We start from the raw sequence: 7910 nt of genomic DNA on the forward strand, positions 1-7910 counted from the left end.
CAGTTTTGGTGGATGCGGTCAAATAATTTTGTTGTACAAGTCAACTGGAGGCTTCTAAACTACTGAAATTTTGTTACGTATCAGTATTTTGAGTAAAAAGAGGACATGCTGGCACCCTTAATTTAGGCGAACAAAAATTTGTAGTCATTATTTAAACTATTGCTTATTGTGGGCCGGCTGCATAGTTCAAGGATGTATAACTAACAAGGACGTATACACCTAACATCAAATATACTTCTTTTCAAAAACATACATAATATGATTGAATTTAATCTGGGAACAGTATATCTAACATTAATATATATGTTCCTGATTTAATCTCGGAATATATATATATTCAGTGCCTGTTATCATTGTAACCGAGATCGTTTTTATAATAGATAGATTGTCAGATCACAGATAAATTTGTGTTACGTTCTGTGCGTACTTATTTTCAAATATTTGTATTTAATCCTGTTCATAAAACGGAAGTATTATTTTTCAAATTACTTTATTTTCGATGTTTATACTACGAAACAAAGATATTATTTTTTTTTAAATCAACGAAGAGCGGTCCTGGTTACAAGTTAACTTAATAAGTGTTGAGCAGACCAGTCAAAAGTTAACTTGGGAACAGGTCTGGTTTTGATCGGATTTGTCCTAGCAGAAGTTAACTTTGTGGCAGGACCGGTTTCCAAGTTAACTTATGTTAACTTTATGACAGGACTGGTTCCGAAGTTAACTTATGTTAACTTATGACAGGACTGGTTCGAAGTTAACTTATATCAATAGCGGACCTGTTTCCAAGTTAACTTTTTGGCAGACATAAAAACAGTCCTAGGACCAAGTCCGCTTTTCAAGTTAACTAGATTTTGGTCCTAGGACTGGTCAGAGCAGTCCTATATTCGGTCACAGGTTAACTTTGACCAGTCCAAATGACTGGTTATCAAGTTAACTTGCTGTACAGGTTAGGAGTGCACCCATCTGTAACATACGTTCAATTAAAGATATTCATTTTAAAAACAAAAACCTACAAAAAACGATCACAGCCATGACAGCACATCAAAACATTACCATGTAGGTATACAAGTAACACGACTTTTGATTGTCTCATATTAATGTCAGAAAATTCTAAAATTTCAAAAAATGTTTCAACATTCAACATAAACTTACATCAGTTACCCCATTCCAACTATATTTTTTCAAGTATCTGGGAACAGTTCCATAAAGATTTTGCCACACCTTATCAGTATGGAATGTCTCACGTCCATATTTGTCATATGATACAAGCGGAGGTACACCTGCCATCTGTAGACATTTACCAATGTCTAAATATTCATCGTTCCCGTCGGGTGAACAGCCATTTTTTTAAATGCTACCTCGATAATTATCTTCAACCCAGACCGACTTATCACATATCCCGCTCTTCCACTCATGTAACCTTGCTTTAAATGCATATCAAAATGGTTACCAAGGATCAGGATTAAATCAGGATTATGGAATGATAATACAAATCTTAAATTCTTCATGATCAAAAATGTATCATCGTCTCATTTTGATATCCAATCATAATCCTTCAAATAATGAAGATACACATATCGTAACATAAATCGAATTTTTCTAATCAAAGACTTTTTGATTCCGTAACATCACAGGAATTTAGTATGTCTGGTCGTTTTTTGTCTGTACACATGGCATAAAGAATTGTATTACATCTTGTTCCCCATGTAGCGTTGACAACAAGAATCTGTTTATGTAAATGGCCAATTGTTTTTATTACAAGACAAAGTATTCATTTCGTCTGCTGCTGTTGTATTTTTCATAAACTGAAATGAACATAGTAAAAAAATGATAATACAACTAAACATGTAGTAAAGAATACACATTTATCCAATGCAAAGTCTACCAAGTAAGGTAGGCTGGTACAAAACAGGAGTTGATCTAGCGTTTTTTAAAGGCGGGTTCCAACCATTAGTCCCCATTCAAAAGCATTAGTCATCAATCAAAGGGGATTTCATTCCCTAGAACCCCCACACTTGATCCATCACCGAATCAATCACAATTAAAATTCAAGGCATCTTTAACCTGTGATTAAAATCAAAATGTCAAAAAATGATGAAATAGAAATGTACTTGCACCTTTCTGATTGCCATCTTCTGGTGTTTTTTTTTTAAATAAGTTGAAAATCTATTATTATCAACCACATTTTCACATATACTTCCATTTGTGGCAGCGTACAGGGATTATAGCTCTTGTTACTAGTTTATCATTTCGTTGAGTGAAGTATATGCGTCACATCATCACTACAATATTGGCTGCTTTGTCTTCCAGTACGATCACAAACCGCTTTGTGATTACTGAATAATTATTTTATTATAGAAAAAGGTGACTAATGAACTCTATTATCGAGATATACGACTGTCAAGTGTATTCATAGTTTAAATTAAATAAGTGCTTTTTATCATTTTTTCACGTTTATATATTGTTTTACAGTAGACAGACATATCGTCTTAAGTCACACGACGACACTGTTTCTATTCAATACTGGATACAGGACGATACTTTGTTCATTTCTGAAGAAAAGTTTAGACCTCATGGTCCTTAATGATGTTGACTCTAGATGTCCCTTTGGTATCTTTTGCCTCTCTACTGATATAAGGATGATATTAATAACAATCTGTTCCAAAACAAGCACAGTTTAAATTTATGGTGGACTATACCAAGTGGATATTCAAAACTTTACCAAAAACCACGAATAAGTCTAATGAACTTTAGTAGAAGGAACCCCGCCTCATCAAAGCAAGGGGGATATAAATGAATTCTAAGAGGTTTTTTTCTGGAACGCACATACCAAACACATATCATTGGGGATGGGTAACATGAAGAGAGGTGAAAACAGAATTATAACCGAAACCAGTCCGTTTGAAATTTTCCCTGGAGTTCGGTATCATTATTATTTATTTATTTTATTTTTTGTCCTGTGAAAACACGAAAAAGTCGAGAAAGTCGATGAAAAGAAATGAAAACTGAAAAACCTACGTTTTAAATTTTCGTTGGAGTGCAGTATCATTATTGCTTTATATATTGTCCTATGTACATGATGTACACACGAAAAAGTCGAGAATATGGAAAAAAATTTTGCAAATATTATTAAATTGAATTTTATTTCCTTAATATATATTCAAACACTTATAATATTTATCTGTCAATCTTTTTGTTAAAATGATCAGTATAATTGGAAATTTCTCCCGGAAAAGAATTGTAAAAATTTCTAGCAGGAAGTTTTTCGTTTCCCATAAACTATTGCACAAAATACTAGAGGTGGTATAGTAAGCATGATGGAACGACTGCCAATGATCATCTGATGTAGAAAGGGTAAGTTGTGTATATTTGCAGTAACAGTTATCAGATATCAAATAGATAATGTAAGATATGGTATATGTGACAACTCTCCATTCAAGTAAACCATTAGAGGTCAAGGTATGGCTTTCGACACAGAGCCTTTGTTCAAAACGAAGAGCAAGCTATAAAAGTCCCCAAAAAATACTAGTGTTAAACCATTCAAACGGAAAAACAAACGGTATAATCTTTAAAAAAAGTTACAAGGAAGCCATTAAACCCCAAAATCCAAATGGTGAAGTTGAAATTATCCCTTGGTAGATTTGACGGACGCCATCAAGACTTGCTTGACTGTTATGGAATAATTTCCACAGATGATATCGGATATGTTCCTTACGTCGTAACTATAATTCCTCTCCCTTATTATAAATGTGACCGACCGCATTAGATTATTTACTGGGTTTGTAATAAGATAAGCAAAACGACGGGTGCCACAGGTGGTACATAGTCTGCTTACCTTCCTGGAGCACTTGATATAACCCCTAGTTTTTGGTGGGATCGTGTTGCTTAGTATTTAGTTTTCTAGGTTGTGTCATGTGTACTTTTTTTGTCTGTTTTTCATGGCGTTGTCAGTTTTATTGTTTGCGATCTATGAGTTTAACCATCCCTCTAGTATATTTGGCCCGTCTTTCATGTAGCGCTTTGCAAATATTTTACAAGGTCTTATATAAGTTCGTTTATGTACAACAAGGATACTTTAGTGTGAGGGTTGCCTTATATTCATTCACTCTTTTTGCATTTTTTAATTCTTATTGAATATGATATATTTAGTGCGAGTTGTCGAAAACAGGGGGTAATCGTCGTGTTACGGATCTGTCAAATATCCTGATCAATCTGAAAGTCCTTTTATATTTATCATTAAAAATACAATTGGCTCTTTAGAGTTTGACTATTTCGAGAAGAGTAAGTGTCGGTCATTGTTTTAGTTTTGATAATTCGTATTGTCCTTTTAATTATCATGCCGAAAATCAAGCTAAATCATTGTAAACATACTTTCAAGACTATATTTAGATCTGTATATGTCCTATGTAAATGTATCCTTATTGACCCTTTTGATAGAGCAAATGATGACCTAAGAGGGCTTAAACGAATGTTTTTGCTGTATGTGCATTTGTTTCATAGACAGGCATACCAAATCCCTCAATTCATATATTTACGTTATTGAAATAATTGTTTTGTTTACTTTGAAAGTAAAAATCACCACTATAAGGTACAACATGGTATACATATAAGTTTGTTCATGCGGTAAAAATTATACATGTTAATATTCCATGAGGTACAAATGGCAAAGGTACAAAACAGTTTTTGCCAGGGTGCAAATGAATTAATAAAAATGAAATAGCAAGATCAGAAGTCAGAAGAGTTGCGTTTCAAATTCTCTTACAGTTTATACATACAAGTGATTTAAAGTATTTTATAAATACTTTTAAGCAGCCTTATATCTTTTTATTTCAATCCAAACAATAGCAGATAAGCAGATATGAGTTATTTGTATACGAAAACAATAGTTTAGGCCTGGTATATGTGATGAGTGTATTAACAACCACTGGGTATATTTCACTGATGATAGAGGTTTCCGTTCCGATGATATTACGAGGTTAAGACTTCTGTGCTAATTTATCAATGATATGGTCATAAATATTATGTAAACACAGCACTGTAAATTTGACAAAGTGCTATGGACGTCCTGTTTAAGAAATATATAACATAATCTGTATTTGGCACAAACCTTCAGGGTTTTTGGGTCATCTATGCTCTTAAACTTCGGATTGTGTTCGACTTTATAACTTTTTTCGATTCGAGCATCACTGATAAATCTTTTGTGAACGTATGTAGTGTACAAAATAGTTATGCTTGTATCTATTTATGGTGTATTTGTATGCTTGTTTTTTCTGAAGAGTCGGTGAATGGTACTTGGTGTAATCGATTGTGTCAGTTTTTTTTATTATGTTTCATTTAACTTCGTCATAACAATTATCACTATAAACATAAACTGATGAAAAAATTAAGCAAAAATTAATGGCCTACCAAGAAATGTATTTATAAAAAAGGAGTGATGTTTCCAGGTATGAGTCAGTATAGTTGAGTTTCAATTTCCTTTAAATTTCAAATATACAAGTTATTTATACTTTTAATCAGCATCCCGTTTCATTGTGTCAAAGCCAACAATAGAAGATACTATCTGGACGTCAAGTACCTAAAAATTTGTTCATCAGGAATTAGTTTCAGCTTCCTTAAGTAACTGCCTAAAATAAATCACATTATATTGTTTTTTTATAGAAAGAATGTATACCCAGGTCAAAAATGATAGAACTAGGTATGTCTTTGCAGTACAACTTATGTGGCTAGACATGTAACATTTAATAAGTTGAATAGACTATGATCACATACGAGAGGTTCCGGTTGCAAAGTCTTCCTATGTTCTTCAAATTAAGATATTGTCCATATATACTGTTTTGTTCTTTGTTTTAATATCATTAACCTCATGATGAAGAGGAATATCAGCATAATGTGTATCAATATCGCAATAATTCAGTCGAATTAAGTTCTGCTACTATTTGCTTCAAAAATGTAAATTATAATCCAGTAGATTTAGATTTATCTCAATGCTTGTATGAATAATTACTATAAAAAATAAATTAGTTAGTCGTTTCATGCTCCTTTTATATATCTGTGATGTTTGTGTACCACATTTGTGATGATTTTAACTAAATATATCTCATTTAATAATAATATAGTTTAAACACAATTTATTGGTCAAAAATGACAAATGGATTATAATTATATTATGGACAATTGTATGTTCTCTTGCAATTAAACGTCTTAATTCTGACCATGAAAAATACAAACATCTCTGAAAGGAGCTTGTTGGTCAAAAGACAACGAAATAATTATCTACAGATTTGAAAATGAAAACGTGATAACAACAAAACAAATATATCTTCTTTCAATTGCCATCCTTTTGAATCTGTAAACTTTTGAGACATATGATAAGCATCAACATTCTCTTACCAGGAATATAAAGAGCTGTGATAAAAATGTTCTTTCTTGAACACCAAGCACAAATAATGAAATATTTGTAGTAAGCATGTTAAGTGACAAAGAGGTTATACCTCCTATTGCATAATGCAAGCTACTGAAATTGTATTTTCTGATTGTATAACTCTCTGTGACTAAAACTTTTTCTCCAAAAAAAACATATAGCCAACAATACTTTGAAATCTATAAGAAATGAGTGCATACTCTTAAAGAAGCTCCATCTACAAACAGAAACATTTTCTTCAAATTTGGATCCCAAATCCTTCTTATGAGGAATCTGGTCCAATCCAAAAACTTATTTGGATGGGTCTATAAATCAAATTTTTAATTTCTGATTTTAAATTGTTAAAAAATTTCACCTATTGATGATAATAAACACTGTAACAACTATACAGTGTTACAACATTATTTCTCGCCATGTTTCTGCAATGTAACATTCCCACATATACTGCATTAAAAGCATTCGTCACAAGACCAATATATGATGTAAATCATCTATAATACAGTTACAAAATTCTCTTTAAAAAGAACTTCCCAAGGGAGATAATTTTACCGTTTCTCATCTGTCAGAAAAAAATTAAATAGCTCAGTATTAATAATGAGACAAAGGAAAACAATGTGCTTCTGAGGAATGAGTACCAATTTCTCAAAATTTATTCCGAAGCACAGCTTATCAAGAATTACACTCCTTCTGTATTCACAATACAATCATCTGAACTATGATCCATAATAAAAGAATCATCAATGTATAAAAAAAAGTAAAATCTCAAAAAATACTGAACTCAGAGGAAACTCAATTTGGAAAGTCCATAATCACATGGCAAAATCAAAAAACAAAACGCATCAAAAACGAATGGACAAGAACTGTCATATTCCTAACTTGGTACAGGCATTTTCAAATGTAGAAAATGGTGGATTAAACCTGGTTCTATAGCGCTAACCCTCTCATTTTAATAACAGTCTTATCAAATTCCGCTACATTTACATGATGCTATAAACTATAGCATGTATATACTTCAAGTGACATTATTTCATAAATATATAGACAGGTTTTAAAACCTTAGTAAAATCTCTTGATGCAGAAGCCAATTCAAAACAAAAAACATAAATATCATATCAATGTCTTTTCCACATGAATCAGGAAATTGTGATATAATCATAAATAATACTTAAATATGCATCTGTGATATCTATAGATGTTAGCTCCCTCTCTCTTTATATAAAGATAATTATCCTAAAGAATTACATCTAAACAAAAGATAAATGGTCCTGCTCCAAATGCTGATTAGCCACAAGCTAAGTTTGTTTGAATGTTTCAAATAGTTACAGGCCTTGAAGACCAATCTTTCGTAGGAACTAAGAAAATATAGGAAATAAATTGATTTTCCATTGATCGATCAACCTTTCAAATAGCTCCCTTAGCTATCAATTTTTGGACTTCTGAAATTGATTTATCCTTATGAAAGGTGAAATGTATTTTATTCAAAAATGAT

This window comes from Mytilus trossulus, chromosome 11, assembly GCF_036588685.1.
Source record: "Mytilus trossulus isolate FHL-02 chromosome 11, PNRI_Mtr1.1.1.hap1, whole genome shotgun sequence".
Taxonomy (NCBI): Eukaryota; Metazoa; Mollusca; class Bivalvia; order Mytilida; family Mytilidae; genus Mytilus; species Mytilus trossulus.